We start from the raw sequence: 20,890 nt of genomic DNA, 5'->3' as shown, positions 1-20,890 counted from the left end.
GGCTGTGTCCCCTGCACATGTAAGGAAGGCTAGCATGTGGCCTCCCTCGGCCTGAGGCAACAGGCTCAACACAGCATGACAGCGTCACCACTGTGGGTTCCCTGGTGTGTCTTTGGAAGTGGGTCGTCGTGGCGTGGGGCTTCCGCCCCTTTAGGAGACCAGCCACATACGAGAGTCATGGGAATGGGGAGCACAGAGGGTTACAGATACCCTGGGGCTCTGCCTGCAGTTTCTGATGATCATCATTTACCTCACTCGTCAAACAGGCATTGTGTCGTCTCATTGTCACACACAGGCCAGACATGGCACAGTAAGGTATTTTGAGAAAGAAGCTACAGTCACATGACATTACAGCACATCATTATCACTGTTGTGGTAATCCCTTACTGCATTATAGGTCATTCATACAGAAAAAACAGTGTACACGGGGACTTAGTTCTGGCCACAGTCACAGGCATTCACGGGGGTCAGAAAGCACAGAACCTTGGTGTGGTCCTGGCACTGGTGGTTTAAACTACTGCGTGATTCCAGCCTCTGGGGTGGGAGCTACTGTTTAAGGTAGAAAGGCCTTGGGTACAAATCCCTACTGACCAGCTGCCAGCACCGCGCTCTGTGTGCGTGGCTTCCACCCCTCTGAGTCTCTGTATCTCTGAAGTGTGCTGATTGCACCCCTGTGGTGCTCGTGGGAATGAAGTGCACCTGTTCCGCACACATCTGGGACTCCAGAAGTACACAGTCTCACTGACCTGACCCCTGCAGAAGTCAGCAGTGTGGCGTTTTCCCAGCGGCCTGGAAGAGGAGCATCTCCACGGGAGAAGGAAGCAGAAGAGCCAACATGGAGACCCAGTGTTTCATTCCAGCCACGTGCAGAGACAAACTGGCGAGACTGGTGCCGTGCCCCGCATGATGCTGTGGCCAGCCCTGCTGCCCACACGCACCACTCAACCCCAAGTAGTCATGACCGTTGGCCAGGGTCCACATGCCAGGTGACGCCCATTTGCTGTGCCAGACAGGAGCATGCCAGAGTGAGATGGCACCTGCTTCATGCTGGGTGCTGGACCTCTGATGGAAGAGCAAGGGAGGCCAGCCCTGCCCTCAGTCTTCTGACCATGAGGTGAGTGTCCCAGCAGAGGGGCCCTTACTGAACCATGTTGCTGAGCTGTTGCATTTGGGCTCCCGTTTTTTACTTCACTTGCCATGGCTGTCAGATACCTACATGCACCACCTGCTGCGGGCTCCCGCCTTTCCAGCTCTCCCTCCTAACTGCACAATAGCCCTGCTGGCGAGCTCACCCCAACCGCAGGAAGCAGAGACGGAGGTCTCAGAGGTTAACTCATACCTCCAGGTCCTACAGCCTGTAAGCTGCAGGACCCGTGCTCTCCTCCCCCGCCACCTCTATCTGGAAGACAGTCGTGGATCGTCGACTGACCTACTGCTTCAGTCCACCCCTTAATGACTTTATGAATTCGCAGACCAGAGCATGGCACATGTAATCTGTAGAACCACAGACTTTTCCAGGTAAAGCTGGAACTTTAGAGATCATTACTTCTTCACTGGTATTTTCTTTTTAAATGTTACTGGTTTTTAACCAGGTAATGCTTGCATATGGTACAGAAGTTCAGAAGTTACTAAAAGAAAGGTGGAGTGAGGAGTCTCCCCCTCCCCCAGGCCTCCCTGTCCCTGGAGGCAGCCTTGTCTTTCCCGAGTTCTCCCCAGCATTTTGCAGCTTTGTGCTTCAGGAGGCCAGGCTTCTCCACAAGCGCATCCACAGCTGGCACAGGGAGGGAGGCTGCAGACGTCTCCAGGCTTGTTGCCCCCACCCAGTCCCTCCTCTTGACCCTTCCTGCTGCATCTGTTGGGGCTGCCTCCTAAGAGCCTATGACCCAGAGTCCCCGTGCTAAAAACATTTAAACCCCACCACCTTGTTTCACAAGTGAGGGATGCTGTCCTTTCCCTGGATTCAAGGGCAGGAGGAACATGTGCTGTCATCCCTGGGAGCCAGGGGTCAAGAAACCACAGACACAGGATAAAGGAAAAACAGACACCTCTGCCTCTAGTTCTAACAACACATGTCCAACAAGACCTTTTCAACACAAAGTGCAGACCAGCCCTGGCACCCTGGGCTGTGGCCCAGTTCCTGAGTGCTGGGGGTCAGCTGAGCTGCTCTCTGCTTCTCTGAGCAGCCCACCCCTCAGGAAAGGCTCTCAGGACTCCATAAAGACCACCTTTGCATAGTGAGTTGGGTTTTGGGTTTTGTTTTGTTTTTTGTTTTTTTTTTTTGGTTTTTGCCTTCTTTGTTTTTGTTGGTTTTGGGGTATTTTGTTTTGTTTTTGCATTACCAGGCTAGAACCCAGGGGTTCTCTACCACTGAGCTACTTCCCCAGCCCTTTTGTGAGCCAGTGTCTTGCTAAGTTGCTCAGACTGGCCTTGAATTTGCAATCTTCCTGCTTTAGCCTCCCAAATGTTGGAGTCACAGGCATGTGCCACTTCCCTGGCTTTCCACCTGGTTGTATACCCCACTTCTGTGTCAGTCCACTCTTGGGGTTCACAGGCTTTCCCCTTCGTGTCTATCCTGTATCCGTGGCTGAGTGGTCCCAGAGCACAGCCCCCAAAAGGGCCAGCATTCTTTTTTCTGCCCAAACATGGCAACAACATAGCCTCTAAGCAGCATTAGACAGAATTTCCTCACAGAAGGAACAAGGGGTTTATTTTCCACCTCCTTCACAGCTTGCTGCTCCACTTGGGGTCAGCATGCCTGGATCCAGCAGCGGCAAGATGGGCCGTGTCTGACTGAGATTTGCAGGCTGGCTGCATCCCCTCTCTATCTCGGGGGACTGTGTTGTCAGGGAAGCTGGAAGGCACCCTTCAGTCAGCCGGTGCCCAGGTGGCATCTTCTGCCATTACCAAGAGCGTCGATTTTGTGTCGACAGGGAGACAAGACTCGCTTTCCTAAAGGCAAGACTTCTTGATGAGATTTTCTCCCCCGGCAGCAGAGGTAGAGGCAGAGCCACATTGTTCAATCTGTCTTGTTCCTTGGTGCACATGGAAAGTGCTTGGTATCACAGCAGTGGGCCTTCGTTATCTGTGCCGGGAAAAATGGCAAATGTTCTCCAGTCACCTTTTCCTTGATTGGGTAACATATGCCCTTGGAAAAAAACTTCTAAAGGTATATAAGGTTGTACAGTGCGCAAATCTTTCTGCCAGATGTGTCTCCTGGCCTCCCACCCCCTCCTCCCCAGAAGCAGCACTGCTAATTAGCTGAAGCGGTCTTTCTAGTTGGTCGTCAGTGTTTTCAGGTGGATAAAAGAATTTTTCAACACAAAGGTGGGCATTTCCTATTCTCTGTTCTGCACCTTACTTTTTGCTCCACATCCACCAGGCATTCACAGTTGTCCTCTCTCCTTTAATAGCTGAGCTCTATTGCAACACTGTTCTGTAATTTAGTTAATCGTGTTAATGGGCATTTTGGTTGTTTCTGATCTTTGGCTATTACAATGCCGCAGTGAACATCCTTGTATGGAACGTCATTTCACACATGTGTGAGTTTAAATTCCTAAGTGGAATTGCTAAGTCAGAGAGAAGGTGCTTCTTTCAGCGTGGGGTGCATTACCATGTGGCCCCTACCCATCAATAGTATGTGCTACACCCCCACCCCGCTGCCCAGGAGGCTCTGCGCCTCTGTAGGTGGGCAGTGTCCTGCGTGCAGTGGTATCTGTGCTTCTGTTACGGTGAGAGCAGGCTGTGTTTTAGGAGAGTGGTTATGTGGGGCGTGTGCTGTATCAGCTAATATGCACAGAACTCTCCCCCTGCGAGCTCTTCCAGCCCTCGTCCCTCCAGGGACCTCCGTTTCCAGCCCCATCTCACAGGCGAGAGCACCCGTGGTGTGCAGAGTGGCGGAGCTGACTCCAGACCTCCCTGCCACACCACCTCCCACCTGGAGGGATTTGATGGAGGCTGGAGGAGGCGGCACAGAGCTCCCCAGTGGCAGGGCCCTTGGGGAGTTGTACAGTAGGCCCCAGAAGGCAGTCCTTCCCCACTGTGCAGCCGACCCCCATGGCTCATAAGCCTGGCTCCCTCAGCATTTGGTGCCTCCGCCAGCCAGCCCCACCCAGGAAACCCCCCAGAACCCTCAGCCCAGCCTCTGTGAGTCCTTGAGATGTCCCTCACATTCTTGGGATCTCACTGTTTTTCAGTTGAGGACTGAAAATGAAGGGCTCTGAGGGGCCATCCAGGGAAGCCCACACGCACCAGCCCCTGCGGCCAGCTCACAGTACCCATGTGTCTTGGTTACCTTCTCACTACTGAGCCACAATACCTACACCCACAAATTAAAGGAGGAAAGGGTTATTTTGGCTCACAGTTTGTAGTTTTCAGTCCATAGTGGGCTGGCTCCAAGGCAGAGCAGTGTGACAGAGGGGAAACAGCTCACGGCGTGGCAGGCAGGAAGGAGGAGGAGATAGATCTTGCCAGCCCACGATCCCGCAATCCATCTCCTCTGACCAAGTTCCACCTCAGCATCACATTAGCTGTAGACACATCCGTGTGCTAACCCAGTGATGAGTGTCACACCTCCTTGGCCCAGTGACCTCCCAGAAACTTCACCTGTGAGCACATGAGGCTTTGGGGGACTTTTCAGTTATAAACCATAACACCAGTGATCGCCCACCACCCAGTCTGTAGTGGTTCACCGAGCAGCCTCCATAAGCTGCTTGGAAAATGAGACAGACACTGTCCCTGCCCTCAAGGAGCTCACACCTCATGAGACAGCAGGAGACAGGATCGTGTAAACAATGCACAGAGCATCACCAGGTGTCGTAAAGGAGCCAGGGAAGGTGTATAGCTACGACGGACGCTAAGGAGTGAGAGGGGCTGACTTTAGGTCAGATGGTCTGGGAAGTTTCCACTGATGAGAAGCTCCCACCCCTTTCAGTCCTGGGGACTGAATGCAGGGCCTTCACACTAAGCTACAGCCCCATCCCTTTTTTTGTATTTCATTTTGACACTGGATCTCACTGAGTCACTAAGTTGCCCAGCCTGGGGTTGAACTTTCAGTCCTGTGTGCTCCTCCCAGAGTGCTGGGATTATAGGCATTTGCTGCCTCTTCTGGCTTGATGAGGTGCCTTTGTGCCTGAGCTAAGCTCTGAATGATGTCAAGGAACCAAAGAACTGGGGGTAGAGGGGAGTCTAAGCAGAGGCACAGGTGCAAAGGCCCTGAGGCAGGGACAGGAAGAGCATCATTCCCCACAAAGTAGCCCAAAGTTGCCACAGTAACGGGACCCAAGGAGAGGCAAAGGCTGGTGAGAGATGAGGCCAGAGAGGGAGTTTTGAGCACATGAAGGGTGTGATTTGACTTTGAAAGGATGGATGCCTTTGACTTCTCCATGAAGGCCCTCTGCTTCCCAGAGGGGACACTGGTACTGCAAGCCAGGGAAGGATACCAAACTGAAGACAAGGGGACTGGGGCTCTCCTGAGGTGTGGAAGCCTCCCCCAGCACTGAAGACTGGAGCAGCTCACTGCCCAGCAGGGCCAGGCGGGGCCCAGGAGAGTTGCTCAGTATATAAATATCTTTAATGAGTAAATAGAAGTGCTTTTAGGGCTGGTGGAGTCATATCATTTCCACCTGCCATAAAATTTCATTAGAAGCAGGCGCTGCAGGGGAGAGGAATGACTGTGATAAATCTGCCCGCCCACCCTCTCCCTGCCTCTGCCTGAGCCCACTCAGCCCCTCCTTGAGTCCTGGCGCCCAGGAGAGAGCTGGGCCCTTCCCTTCCTTTCCCTTCCCACACACTTGCACAGGCAAGAGGCAGAGGCAGCCGGGGACGAGCGGCTTGTCACTGGAAACTGGGGCCTCGCCTTCCTCAGCTGGGAAACCATCCAGCAGCCTGTCCAGACTCATGCTCCTGAGATGAGTTGGTGGGGAAGGTGTTCAACATGGAGCAATTTCTATTTCTTTGTTTGTCTTTTGGTACGGGGGATCGAACTCACAACCTTGAGCTTGCCAGGCAGGCGCTTACACCTCTGAGCTAAATCCCCAGCCCATGGAGCTATTTCTGGAATAGCAGAGCTGGGGCAAGCACTTGTAGAGGCATCCAGCTCCCCAGTGGTCAGACAGGTCCCAGGAGAGCAGGTGACTCTTAAAAATCCCACAGGACCAGCATTTTCAGCCCTAAGAGCTACAGGAGTGACGGCTGTGCGCTCCAACACCAGCTCCATGCCTGGCCGTACCAAGCACTGAGCACGCACTAGCTCACTGCAGCCTGTCATCAGCCTGCTTGCAGGTGAGAACACTGAGGCCCAGCGAGACCAGGCTCTGGACTACCCCACCTGAGCCAGATAGACACCCACATCTCTGCAACTGCAGCAGCCTGTTCGGGGCTTTTTCAGGCATAGCAGGGCTGGGATCATGTTTTCTTACACCCACAAATTATGTGAGTCTTTCAGAGGACTTGTGATAGGAAATTCCCTGAGTGACTGTGCCCTCTCTGAACTGAAGGATGCTGGCCGTGGACACTTTGCAGCATCCCGTCTTCCGGTGCTGCCACGCCCGCCTCCATTTTTCCAAATGCGAAAGGAAGCACGGAGGAATCGAGGCGTTTGGCCAAGGTCATACAGCTGTGCCTCCACTACTGGCAGGGGATCCTTGTCCTCCTCCTCTGCTCCCACTGCCACCCTCCCCGGCCAGTGGGTGCAGGGCCAGGAAGCCTGGCCAAATGGACAGGCCAGCTGGCAGCCTGCCTGGGCCCACGGTTTTCAGTTAAGCTCATTAAGTGGCCGTGACAGGACATGGCCGGGGCCAGCTGCCTCCCTGCCGGCCTCACTCCAGCCCTCTTGGGAGCAAAGCTAGGAGACAGGCTACTGCGCTTAGCAGCTGCAGGCAGAAGTCTCTCTGTAACTGGGGAAGGTTTTGGCACAGAGCAAACTCCAGAGGCTGTTCCTCCTCCCGGCTGGCCCAGTGGACCTGCCAGGCAGTGAACATGGGTGCGGGTGCCTGAGCCAGGCGGCCTGATTCCATCTCAGCCCTGCTGCTCCTTGGCTGTGACCCAGGGCGAGCCACTCACTGGGCTTCCTCATCAGTAGTGGAGAGAAAGTCTATCCGGTACTCCTCACTGTCTAGACCCACAGCAAGCCGATCCACACACGGCTAACCCAGTGCCGATCGGCAGCTGGCATCATCGCCAGTGTCCTGTTCTTGTGTTTTCTTGTTTGCCATCCTCACTCCACTGTGAATGGATTCCCCTTGATTTGTGCCACATCCACGAGGGTGTCACTTGCCCATCAGTGGACTGCAATGTGCCCTGGAAGGCTGGGAAGCCAAGCCAACCTGCCCAGCTGACGCCCCTGCTCACCAAGGGCCTGGGTCCTCCTGTCCATGCCCAGCTGTCGCGCTGACCCTCGCCCCCACTCTCCTGGCTGATTCTGCTCCTCATTCTGGACTCTGTGCTGCCCTCCTCGGGAGTGGGAGTGCAGTGCTGCCTTCCTGGGGAGACAGAGGTGGATGACCCACCCCGAGATGAGCTTGAGGGACAGAGGCCCCAGGAGCCCCACCTGCACCCCACTGCCACAGGCCAAGGCTGGGCCCTCTGCCTGCCAGGCCCCCAGCAGCCACCCCGCAGAGGGGGCTGGCTGTGCCTCATCCTCTTCATGGCACTGCCCATCCTGGCAACTGCGTCTAGCAGGTGTTTCTCAGTGTGTCTTCAGCAGATAGCTTCTGAGCACTTGCGTGGAGCAGGCTGAGTGCTGGGCTGTGGGGATAAGCAGACACGAGCCTCCCAGGCTGCTGCCTTCCTCCCAAGGAGGGGACACAGGAAAAAGTGGCTTGACATGGAGGGAGAGCAGCTGGAAAGAAGCGGCTGCTCAGGTCTGGATGGCCAGGGAAGGCCTGTCAAGTGAGGATGTTGGAGGTAAGTGTGGAACAATGAGCGGAGAAGGGGAAGTTGGGAATACTCATGGCAGGGGAAACAGGGAGTGCAAAGGTCCTGAGGCAGGAGAGTGTTACCTACTCAAGGGACAGCCACATGTGTATGAATGAGAAGAATAGTGGGAGGGGATATGTTGGCCAAGGGGAGCAGAGGTTAGATGCACTGGGCCCTGTTAGCCACAGGAAGTGTTTGGATTGTTGTCTGTAGTGGGGAACCACAGTAGGGATGAGGCGGGGGGAGAAGCAGTCACAGGAATACATGTGGGTTAGAGATCGAGCCATGGATGGTAGAGGCAGGAGGATGTGAGATAAGGAGAGAATGGGGTGGGGACAGAGACAGAAATGCCTCTGTGGTTGCAGCAAAAGCTGGGCTCTCTCGGTCTCCCATGCCCCTCTGACCCTGTCTGAAGTGACCAGCACCCAGCCTGGGATCACAAAGGTCTGAGCAATAGACACACAAACGTCAAAGGGGGATGAAGAGGTCCTGGGGACACCTGAACAGACTATAGCTGGGGGCCCCAGGCCCAGGAATGGACGAGGAATGTGTGCAGGTGGAATTTCTCTGGGTGAGGGAGGGACAGAAGCAGCAGCTGGAAACAGCCTGCTCCAGAGCTGTGGCCTCACAGATGCAAGGCAGAGGAGCTGTCACCACACACTGGGAAGGGCAACCTGTCACCCATGCCCACACCAATGGAGGGAACCGAGACTCCGAGAGGGAAAAATTGGACCATCTCGGTCACAGAGGATGCTGAGACTTGAATTCTGAGCCTACAAATGGCCAACAGCACGTATGTCCCAACATTCTGGGCCTGGGGTGGGGCACGTGGGGCAGGTGGGAGTCGCCAAGAGCAGCTCGCCTTCCGGAACATCAGCAAGGGCATCATGGCAGGGTGGCACTGGGCCCGTCACATGGAGAATGAGGTCTGGTGGTGAGGACAGAGCAGAGAGGGCACAGAAGCACAGCACAGGAGAAGGCCCAGAGCGGGCGGGTCTGCTGGAGGCAGGGGCGCTCCGGGGCCTGCGGTGCACCGTGAGTGGGCAGGCGGGAGGCAGGCACCTCAAAGGCTCCTGGGAACCGGGCCAGAGTTGGGTTAGGAAACTAAATGTCAAGGTCAAGTGCTTGCACTGCTCTGAAGGCCCAGAGGGCCCCCGGACAGTTCTGGGCTGGAGGGAGGCAGCCGGGTAACCGGATCTCAGAGCTGCTTTGCTCTGTGCACATGGGTGGAGGAGGTGGGCAGGGGTGGGAAGCGCAGGGCTCACTGTGGAGCAGGACAGCGACCTCAGAGAGGAGAAGAGGACAAACAGCCCTAAGAGCTGTCATGGAGTGAAGACAGGCTCCCTGTGGTCAGGGAAGGGAGTAGGGGGAGCGGTCGGGTCCCCTGCACACCTCCATTAACTCATCCATCCGCCTTCACCTCTGTGTCCACTTAGCCCTCCTTCTGTCCAGTGTATACCAATGCTGGGCCAGTCCCTCGCTGTTCCAGGAGGCACAGGGGGGACCAGACTGGTCCCTACCTCTCTGTGGCAGCTCACAGTATAATGGGGGAGACCACTGAGACCACAGGCCATCACCAGCCAACGTGAGGAGCACATGTGACCAGGGGTACAGAGTCAGGGTGGGGGAGGCACCCACGGCAGCCAGGCACCCCCTCAGGATGGTGGTCTGCAGTGTCATTGTCCCAAACAAAGGACAGTACATTATTGGTGTTATTAATTATCATTAATCTAATTAAAGGGCAATTACAATTAAGAACACAGCGATAAAAATGCCACCTTGGATTTAAATGCCTCTTCTCCTCCAGCACAGGATGAGTGATGTGCCCGGGCCCAGCCCCGCACCCCTGGAGGCGCAGTGGGCACAGTGGGTGCTCGGTCACAATCATGTTTAAAGTCACAGCTCAGAGATCCCAAAATCCCCCACCCCTTTTACACAAGGGCGAACTGAAGGCCCAGAGGGGAAATGACAGGCACCAGGTCACCCGAGAGTCTGTGGCAAACCAGGTTACAACCAAGAAGCCCGATTCCCAGCCACCTCCGGGCTCCGTCCTTCTGTAACTGCTTTTTTTTTTTTTTTTTTCCAGGAAAAAGCAGCTGTCAGAGGCAGCCATGCTGCTCCCGATTAAACAAGGCAAATTCTATTGGAACAGAATCGGAGCACCCTGGACACCTAATTACACAGTCTGGAATGAGAAACATGGGCCAGAAAACAGAAATATGAACACATGGTACAGCAAGACAACACAGGCACCTTCCTCGTCACCAGACCTGTCATTTCCTGGAGGCCCTCTGGACAAGAGGTGTTCCCTCGTCCTTAAATAAGATCCCTGCTCCCCGCTCACACCCAGGCCTTCCCTCCTGCCTGCTGCAACCATCTGGGGCTCCAGGAGGCACCAGTGGGGGCGTGAAGTGGCGATGGCTGAAAGTTTCCTTCCAGAACTTGCCCAAGTGTCCCACGGGAAACAGGTGTCGTAGCAGTTGACATCACAGTAGTCGGGGCCCACAGAGCTGGTAAAGCTGGGTTCAGCCTGCAGCTGCCTCACCAGAAGGAAACCACGTGCCTTCTTGAGTGCTGCTTGTCAGCCCACCAAGGTCTACCCACAGGCAGTTCAATGCCACTCAGAAGTGTCACATGCAGAGGCTGGCTCTGCAGCCCCTGCCCTCCATGACACCCGGTTACATCCTGGGCAGGACTGTGAGCATAAAGCAGAATCCCTGTCTGACTCCATCTCTGCCTCCCCCGCACTGGCCGCACCAGGGCAGACAGGACTGAATGGGAGACTCCGAGGCTCAGTCCACCAAGGGATCGGGCATCTGCCTATGGCAGCCACAGTGCTGGGTCCCTAGGAGGCAAGACATAGAACACACGATGACCCCGGCTTTCAAGGAGCTCGTGAAAGGGGAGAAAGACACCCAACTTGTCGAGCAAAAGAAGAGAATTAAATGATGTCATTTCTGATAAAAAGAAGTGATAGGAAGCAAATAAAACAAGGTGATGAAATAAAGAACAAATTAGAGTGCTTGCATGGTGGTGGTGGAAGAGGTTTAAAGATGGTTCTGAAAGGACTCTCAGAGGAAGAACTGATATTTGAGCTGAGTCCTAGGGGAGCGGCCATGGGAGGAGCTGGAAGAATGTTCCAGAAAGAGGGAAAACTGCAAACTGAATGAACCAATGCCCTCCCTCCACTCTCCTCTCTTCTCTCCCTCACCAAGTGCCTCCTCCGTGGTGACTTTGCTGGTCTTTATTGTTGGTATTACTGCTGTGCCATTAATAATCATTATCGCTCTCCTGCCTAGATGCCTTTCATTTTCACCTTCCACCACTAGCTTTTACCTTCACGCAGACGAGGGCTCCCAGGGCAATGCTCCCGGGCTTTCTGAGCCTGGGGTTGCTTCTCTGAGTGGAGAGTGTGAAGTCTCACCCACAGCCTCAGGGTCCTCAAAAGCAAAGAGTGATGACCCCATCAGTCACCAAGGTGCTTCCCATGCCTGGGCTCGCTGGGGAGGGAAAGTTCCATCCCTGCAAAAGGAGACCATTCCTGGGCCTTTGCCATACAGATCCGGAAACTGGGCCCACAACAGTGATAAAATCAAGTTTATATGGCCAGGAAGTGATGCTGCAGGACTGAAAAGACTTAGGTACTCAGTGAGATGACATAGTAGGGGCTGGGGATTTAGCTCAGCGGCATAAGCGCCTGCCTTGCAAGTGCATGGTCGTGAGTTCGATCCCTGGTACCGATAAAAAAAAAAAAAAAAAAAAAAAAAAATGACATAGTAGTAACATTTCAACTCAGATGTCCCAAGATCAGCAGTTGCATTATCTCAGAAAATGCAAGTGAAGACATTCTAGGGTGTTGACATGTACCATGGGTAACAATTTTCTTTAAGTTGGAAATTAATTCAAAATTTCAAAACCTTTTTATTTTTTGTGGTACCGGGGACTGAACTCACGACCTCACACTTCCCAGGCAGGCATTTTTTATCAGAAATGGCTTATGCTGTTGAGCCAAATCCCTGGCCCCAAAATTTCAAAACCTTAAAACAACTAAAATACAGAAACAAACAAGGACAGTGCCCCTTCCATCCTGCATCTAGTCCCCCGCTGGGCCATGCAGCTGATGGGGATGAGAGCTGGGCTCATGCCCTGAGAGGTGGGGTGTCTCACTTTGTAAACAGGGTAGTAGGCTCAGAGTTGTCCCCACAGACAGCAGGGTTGGACGCCTACCCCCGAGGAGCAGGGAAAGACTAGGGGAGAGGGGCTGGGGGCGGGAAGGGAGGCGAAGGGATGCTGGGTGCCCACAGCAAGGCAAGGACATTGACCGGGCGACTCCACCTCTGCCCTTCAGCACCCTCGGCTACCTGAGAAGAAAAGGGAACCTCAGGGTCCCCACTGTGGTCCAGGGCAGACTGATCCTCCATGGGCCCAGAGCTGGTGCCCTCACCGTACCTCAGGCTGCTGCATGTTTTCTTGTCTGATTGTAAACAGATTTGACTAAAGAGGTAAATTAGAAGTTAATTAGAAAGAACATGATTGATGAGGCAGTTTGCTGTGATTGGGAGGCGTGGAAAGGATGGGGCTCCTGGCATGGAGGTGAGGGACGAGGAGAGTGGAGGGAAAATTCCAGACCAGTGGCTGCAGGAGGCCTAGCATGGGGAGGAGAGGCACAAGGTTGCCCTTTCCCCTGGACTCCAGGGTCAAGGCCAGGGCCCCTGAGTGTGATGTCCACATGGAGCACGCCATGAGGGAGACAGGGAGGACCTCTAACCCTTGTTTTAGGGGCCAGGCCCCTGCTGGACCCCAATGCAGCAGCCAAACTCTCACCCTAGACACTTTATAGATGAGGAAACAAGGCTGGGAAAGGTGCTCAGGATCACAGAGCTGGCATGGGCCACTGTTGGATTCAAACCCACTTCTGCCCTGAGCGTATGTAGGAGTCCATGTGTTCAGGCAGAGCCACACCCCTCGAGGCAGGCAAGTGATGGGGCTTTGGGGATGGGGTGCACAGGAATGTGGGGGAGGGAATGCACAGTGAATGTGGGCAGAAGCAGAAGAAATCAGCAGACGTGCAGTTCTGACTAAGCTTCCTCCCCCTCTCCAGACTGGTGTCTGTCAGTGAAGTGAGCACCTCAGTGCAGCTTAAGTGAGATGATAGATGTAAAGTCATAGGCACAATGGCTGTTTGTCCAGTAGGTGTCTGGATTCTGCCTCATCTGCTCTTTTAAATAACCTGGGGGAGGGAGATGTGTCCCAGATCAGGAAAGCAAGGTCTAGGGAGAAGAGATTGGCCCAAGGCCACACAAGGTGCAGATCTGACCCAGCCAGTGTTGCCCCAGCAGAACAGATACTAGATGCATGGGCAACATAAAATAGACATGTGAGTGGGTGTCTACAATGAGAATGTCTGTGGGGTCTGTGTTTTCTCTTCCCTCCCAAGCTTCTCCAGGTTCTTGGTCCCGTCTCTCTGGTGGGTAGGAGCCTCCAGGGTCATCTCCTATTCACACCCCTTCTGAGGGCTAGAAGTTTCAGAAACCCCCACACTGTGCTGCATTTAGGTCCACAGCTGGCAATGCTTCTGGATTACAGTGGAATTTATTCCCTGCTTGAGTTGCTCTGGTGTGATTTACAGGCCTTGGCTAGTTCCAGTCATCTAAGTATGATTACTGGGCACCTCGTGTCTAGAGTCTGTGAGTAAGTCAGTGATATCAGGAACCTCAGCTGTCCCACAATGCCACCACTCTGGCAAGGACCCCTCACAAGACATCTCTCCCTTTACCCAGACATAGCACTCTGGGGAAAATGGTCGGTTTTTGTCACTACACCCACACTCACCAGGAATTTCACCATTAGACTGTGATTGCTTTGGCTCAATATTATAGCCCTGGCTGGCTCAGGGCTACAGGCCCAGCTCCAGCTATCACCCCAGTGGGCCTCCTCAAGTTCAGGTATTGTATTCGGCCAGCTCCAGCTGGGGTCTCCAACCACAGCAGCCTGGTGCAGTAATGGACTTGGTTCCAGCCACCCAGCCCAGTCACCTCACCTTGCTGAACCACAGTTACCACAACAGAAGATAGAGTAACAGCCTCATTTGTGTTATGAGATGTCATGCAATAAGTTCTGGAGCTTGGCACACAGTAAATGCTCACAGATACTTATTTTGCTCCTGTCCTTAGAGACGCTGCCCAGGCCTTCTCTCAGGTGGTCTAGCTTGCACTATCCACTAAGGCAGTCATACCCACATGACTATGGAGCACTAGAAATGGGGCTGGGCCAAGAGGAGACGAACCACGAGTGTCAACTACACACTAGAGCCAACACCTTGGCATGTAAAAAGGAGTGAGAAATAGCTCGTTAATAATGATTTACGTGGGGCTGGGGATTTAGCTCAGCGACATAAGTGCCTGCCTTGCAAGCAGGCAGTCGTGAGTTTGATCCCTGGTACCGATAAAAAAAAAAAAATAATGACTTACATGGTGAAATGTGATGGCACACACCTGTAATCTCAGCTCCTTGAGAGTCTGAGGCAGGAGGACTGCAAGTTTGAGACCAGCCTGGACAACTAGCAGATGTCGATGTTTAAGAAGAAAAAAAAATAGTGGTAGAGGTTGAGTGCTTGCCTACCACAGGCAAGGCCCTGGGCTTGTTCCTTAGCACTGCAAAAATAAATAAATTAATGAATAAATTAAATATAATCATAAAAATGAAGTCTTAAAAATGATGGCTCTTATGACTGAAATGGTAATATTTTTGATATCTTGGGTTACAAAAATATATTATTAAAATTTTATTTTTTTTTTAGTGTGGTTACTAAAAAATCTAAAATTATGCAAACAACTCACATTTTATTCCTATTGGCCAGTGTTGGTCTAGCTAATACCACTGTGGACTAGAGTGCCATTAACCATGCTGTTTAAATCAGTTCACGGTTTTGAAAATAATCCCACAAGTAGGGCCTTGAACCTAATTGGCAGAGATCCTGCTGTCCTGCCATGTTTAACAAGCACCTGGTTGTAGGGTGAAGGACTCGAGGATCCCCTGCCTGCTCTAATTAATTGCCTTTGGTGAGGATTTCATTAGGATCCTTGCTGGGACAACTCAGACACATGCCATGGGTACTTTCTGGCCATTGGTAGAATGCAAGTAGGTTCAAATCTGAGGGAAATATCTATGTGGTTGGTATAGATGGAATGCTTTGTATCTCCAGTTCATATGTTGAATCCCTGACTCTCATTGTGACTGTATTTGGAGACAGGAAGTAATTAAGCTTCTAAAAGGTCATAAGGGTGGGGCCCTGACCTGATAGGTCAGTGTCCTCATAAGAAGAGACACCAGAAAGAGAGTGCCACATTCAAGATATGAAGCCTCCCTCAGAAACCTACCTTGTTAGCACCCTGATTTTGAACAGGGTTTTCCTATGTAGCCCAAAGTTAAAGGTGGGGGGCAATGCAGATGAAGCTAGAATTCTTCAGGAGGAGAGGACAGGGTATGTGGTATGGAGGCCACTGTGGGCAGAAGGCTTAGGACAGGCACGCAACCTATCTGCTGAGGCTTCTCAGGAGTCCTCCTGGCTTTGAGAAGAACAGGTGAGAAGACCAGGCACCAGAGGAGAGGAGTGTCCTGACCTGTGGGACAGTTCATAGCTCAGCTCCGTCAGCCACAAGAGGATAAATGAACTCACTTACCCCAAGAGGCTGACTTGGCCCAATTCAAGGGACAGTACAGAAGGATCCCTGTTGGAATCCTCACATGGCCACTGAATCTTTGCATGAACACACTAAGGATGCTTGTTGAATTGGCAGATTTCTAGATGCCTCCTGGGACCCCAAGAGTTAGATGGAAAGAGAACCCCCAGGGTCAGGCCTGGGCCTCCACGAGGAACAAGATCTCCAAGAGATCTTAAAACCCATGGTCATCCCAGAGATCTTAGAGCTCGTGGACATCTCAAAACTCTGGGCCAACCTTGGTGCTCAACTCTGGATGGACCCTGGAGTTGTCAGAAATTTTAAAACCTTGATACCCAGACCTCACCCCAGACCAATAATGTCAGAATTTCTGAGACACAGCATGGGCATCAGCGATGTTTAAAGCTGCCTACGTCACCCACCCCAGTATGCATCCCAAGGCTGCTCCTGACCCAAATCAATTCTAGAAACTTAAAATGGCTGTTTGGGGAAAGAAACAGTTGTGGGGCCTCAGAAAGGGAAAGCGATTTGCCCCAGCTGTCACAAAGAAAGGATTTTAAAACCAGTCCTTGAGCCTAGCCCCGGGGCAGCTTCTCTCCTGAGGCTGTATCTCCTTTCAGGAAGCAGAGCCCAGGCAGGCGATGCCCACAATATTTCACTTTAATAATGTTGGAACCTGGTACAGTCAGGGCCACCACTGTGATGGACTGGGATCCTCGATGACGATTAGTGGAGCTGTAAGTCTTCTGCTTTATCCAAATCTCGGGCAGTAATTTAGAAAATTTAATTAAAGGGGGAGAAATGGGGACACCTCGAGCTCCCTGCCTCCTGTTATAATGAGTGAAATACACCGGGCTGTAAAAGGAAACGCTGTCTGAGACGCAGCTCTGATGTTTTATGGCCAAGTTTTATTCGCTGATGTAAACGTAATCGCTGGAAACTGGAGCTCTATTAATGCACATATTTTCACACATCCGGGGCCCCGCCTGCCCCCTCCTTCATTCTGGGCTGGTTCACCCACCTCCTCGGGTCAGCCCTGGTGCTTTCTGGGCATGTCTGTGCCAAGTCAGGATTTCCCTGCCGGTTTCATATCCTCCTGTGGCAGATAAGACTTTAATAGAATTCCATTGCTCCTCAGAGCTCAGTAATGCATTCTGAAAATTAGGCGGTTCCATACTAAAGCCATTGTTCCCCCTTATAAATGGGTTTGCTCGAAGCCAGTGACCGTGGGGTCTCTGATAAGCTCTCATAGAGCCTCGCTCCACATGTTATTGGTGTGTTAAAAGGTGCGACTCTGGGCTTACACTGCTCATTGTTAGGGGCTGATACATTTAAGTAGTTTCTCCATGAATCAGGCAGCTTAGGTATTTCCCCCCTCTTGGCATTGATAGATGAGCAAGAGGAAGCCATTTAGACGGTGCTCTATAGGGCCCCGGCCCACACGGTGAATGATTTCCAATGCCTAGTTTAATTTATTTTTAAATGAAATTTGTTATTGATTCTGGATTAAAAGGACAAATCTTATGGCTGTTACTACTGACAGAGCCACAGTGCTCAAGTGACACCTTTCAAGGAGGGGAGGGAGGGTGGCCTCCCAGAGTCAAGGGGAGGGTGTGGACTCTCCGCGGAGCTCAGCTTAGAAGCAAGGAGCATGCGATTTCTCCTGCTTGGGGGAGGGGGACTTTAAAATTACCATCTTTCCCAGCTGAGATACTTGATATGGTGTTCACCTCCTGAGCCTCATTTGTGTAAGGGAAATAGCAGTGATATTTGCTTCATGGCATCCACATGACTGCTAGATGCTTGTTTAGTTACCTCTAGGGATGGGAGGCTTACTCTTTCCTGCAGCATTCCCAGAGTGAAACGAGTGATTAGTCACCCACTCTAGTGAATTCCCAGAAATGATTTCTGGGATAGTCTTTGGTTACCTTCTACTTTCTCTATACTCTCAGTTGACACAAGTGTCTGCATTTGGATTGGTGAAGCAAACTAAGGAGAGAACTACGTAATGCAGGAGTATGGCTTGGAGATCGCACGCAGCTCTGCCCCATCTTACTGCGCAACCTTGTGCAGGTTACTGCACCTCTCTGAGCTTCGGTTCCTTCATCTGTAAAAGAAGAAAGGCAAAGTATTGGCCTTGGGGATTGTGGTAGGAATTGTATGAAATCACAGATGTGGAAGTATTCTGTCAACTGTAAAGCGAAGTCTAGGTGGGAACTGGAAGAAACACCCATGGGACTGTGCATTGGAGCAGGAGAGCCCTGAGACGGGAGATGAAGGACGGGCATCTGTGTGGCACGCAGCTGTGTGACCCTAAGGAAGCCTGGACCTTTTATGATTCTTATTTTCCATAGCTGTAAAGGGGAAATGTTGAGTTAGAGGTCCTTAGGGCGATTCCTTAGAGCATGGGTTCTTCAAAATATCACTCCCCATTATTGCCTTCCTTTGGGCAAGACAATCTTTCTGATACTCTGTTTCCTTGTCTTAGATAACAACAATAATAATCAACATGTATCATGTTATTTCCTCTGTGTTAAGCACTGTTCAAAGTGCTTTCTATGTAGCAACTCACTGAATTCTCACAATAATATTGGAAAGGATGTATTATATCCCTATTTCATAGTCAAGGAAACAGACACACACAGGCTAAACAACTTGTCCAACTTAACACAGCTAGGAAGAGGTAGCATTTGAAACTCAGAATAGATGGCCCTAGAGTTCACACTTACACCCACATGATCCCACTGTACAAGGCCTATTGGCCGGAGGTGTAGGCGGGTGAATTAAAATTCTTGGCACGTTGCTGGGGACACAATGAGGAAACCGATGCTTGGAAATCAGGAGAAGGCACCAGATGTTTTTTCCTGTAGGGATCTCAGGCTGGACCTTGGCCCACAAGGGGCTCAGCTAGACAGCATGAGCGAAGCATTGGGGAGGGCCAGGACGTAGTAAAGATGAGGCATGCTTGAGGTGGGAACAATGACCAAGGCACAGAATATGACAGGAGGGGAGGTTGAGACCTTGAACACAAATCAGAAAAGTCAAGGTTTCTCAAGTAAACATGGCCATCAAAGGGTTTTCAGTAGAACCATTACCTCATGAGCCTTTCCAAAGTCATATAATCCCTAGAGGCCTGTCCTTGAAGGAAACTTTGAAGTTACAAGGCTTAACCTTGTTCCAGAAAATGAAGAGAAAAGATTCTTGAAGGCCAGTCAGAGGGTCAGAGGGTCAGTGGCCAAGCAGCAGTGTGCTGCCATGTGCCCTGGCCTGCTCCCCCTGCATCCCCCAGGCAGACACTCTTGTGCTCCTCTCCTAATCTCCCTCTCCTTGTACCCTTTCTTTTGTCCCAACCCTGAAGTCTGGTTTATGAGGAGACAGCCTTGGGTTTGACCCTAAATGTGTCATCATAGTCTTCTGGGGAGACCTCATGCTGGATTTGAGAGAGCCCTGGCTTCAATCTTAGCACTACTAGGGGAGATTACAGATTCTCATTTTTCTCACCTTTATGTTAGGATTGATACCATCCATTTCATCGGGAGGACGGTTAAGTGAATTAATGATTGAGTATGTTCTTGTAGAGTCCAAGGCCAGCCAGCCTGACCACCCGTGATAATCTGAATACCACGTTTGTGCGGAAAGAAAGTGAGAAGCGCATTAATAGGGCAGAAAAGGCCCCCCTCTCCCATGTGGTCCAGCAGCTGAAGTGATTGGGGCCCTATCCACGGTGCTGAAAGAAGGGTTCTGGCTTGAAGCCGGTGAGCTATCCGTGGTACCGTGGCACCAAACACTGTCCAAGCGTTTGACATCGCTTTTTTTTTTTTTTTTTTTTTTTTTTTTGTGGATGAAGGGACCTCGTACTTGTCATACAGGCGCCGTGCCGCTGAGCTAGATATCTGGCCCTGTTCTCAGTTTTGAGGAAACTGGACCGTTGCTTTGACCACCGATCCCGTCCAGGGTGTTGGCCGCCATAACACTGGACGGGCAGGGAGGCGAAGACAATAAAGACAACAAAGTAACGGCCCACAGGCTTTAACCTCGCCCTTAGATCTAGGTACTGAGTACTGGATGCGCCTGTGGTCAGCAGCCGCCGTCTGAGACGCTAATCCTTTTCGGCGGAGAAAGGGGAAGACCGGGAGGCTGTCCATGGTGCTGAAACATCGCACCAAAGAGCCTGCGGAGATGCCTGCGCGACGGAGCAGAGACCGGCCTCCGGGCCAGAGGGAGGCTGGCGCGGTCCTCGGGGGTCCTGCCACCGCATCAGGCAAGGGCTGAAGACCGGCAGGAGCCGAGAACTCGCAAGATCCTGCCTTGCTCCGGCAGTCAGGGGCCTTGCTCCGTTCCCTCCGTGGGCCCAGGGAGAAGCTGCTCTCTCTGATCTAAGCTGCTTCCGTTCTTTTAAATAAGCCACGAGTTCGCCCTCTCTTCTGAGGGTCTGGTCAACAGCTCCAGGGAAAAAAGCTCTTTGAATTCCTGCTCTGCAGAATGGGAGTGGCTCGCGCACATTCCCTCCAGGCTTCTGCCCTGGAAAGGGAACCCTAGAGTCCAGAAGGGGGCGATCCAATTCACCGAGTAGGGCCCAGCGTCTCTAAACTGCAAGGAGGCTCACCGTCTGGACTTATTCCTATTATGTAGATGGGAAAACTGAGTCCCAGAGAGGAGAACGACAGTCACTCCCCGGGCGGCCTATCGCTGGTATTAAGGTCGGCGCTTTGCATCCCTAACTTTGCAGATTCTCACCACTGCCTGGAGATGGCTGTCATTGTTTCCCACTTCTCAGATAAAGACCTTGAGATTCATACATGGGCGCGATCAGGCGGGGGGCCAAAGGCTTTGGCGGAGCTGTAATCTGGCTCTACTGCCGCACCCCGAGTCCCTTCCTCGCCTGGCCCTCAGCTGCACCCCTGCTGCCCCCCAACCTCGGCACTACTACGCCAACAAAGTTGAAGACGCCCTCTCGGCGCGCGGGGCCTCCCTGCGGGTGGACGATTTTTCTCCTTATTCCTGTCGGTAGGGTTTCCTGTTCCTGAACCCAGCAGTACTGCGCTTTCGGGAGCCGGGCGCCCTGGGGGGGTGGGGGTCTCTCCACCGCTTGCGCCCCCAGCCCCCGCTCGCAGGCGGAGCGGAGAGTTGCGAGTACCGCTTTAAAAATCCCAGCCTGGGCAAAACTTTGATGATAAATCAAGCGGCAGATCCCTCCGCCGCGGCCTGCGCGGGCGGGCGGGCGGGAGGCAGAGCGGGAGGGTGCGGCGCGGCCGCCGAGCGGAGTGGCCTTCCGCGCTAGGGAAGAGTCCCGC

At 52.5% G+C, this 20,890-nt stretch overlaps 1 long non-coding RNA gene across 1 annotated transcript; it reads right to left on the bottom strand.

Annotated features, from left to right (window-relative positions):
- Window positions 1-16,484: 16,484 nt before the first annotated feature.
- LOC134476003 (uncharacterized) lies at window positions 16,485-20,869 on the bottom strand. Its single transcript, XR_010047392.1, has 2 exons — window positions 19,098-20,869; window positions 16,485-17,703 (listed from the first exon to the last, which is right to left on the bottom strand). It is a non-coding gene; the product is annotated as an uncharacterized LOC134476003 (long non-coding RNA).
- Window positions 20,870-20,890: the final 21 nt, after the last annotated feature.

This window comes from Cavia porcellus, unplaced genomic scaffold (assembly GCF_034190915.1).
Source record: "Cavia porcellus strain 051 isolate PalLab524CR breed Dunkin Hartley unplaced genomic scaffold, mCavPor4.1 scaffold_5, whole genome shotgun sequence".
In the NCBI taxonomy this organism is placed as follows: domain Eukaryota; kingdom Metazoa; phylum Chordata; class Mammalia; order Rodentia; family Caviidae; genus Cavia; species Cavia porcellus.
Note: the sequence above shows the minus strand (reverse complement) of the source record. Positions and strands in the feature narration are given on the sequence as shown.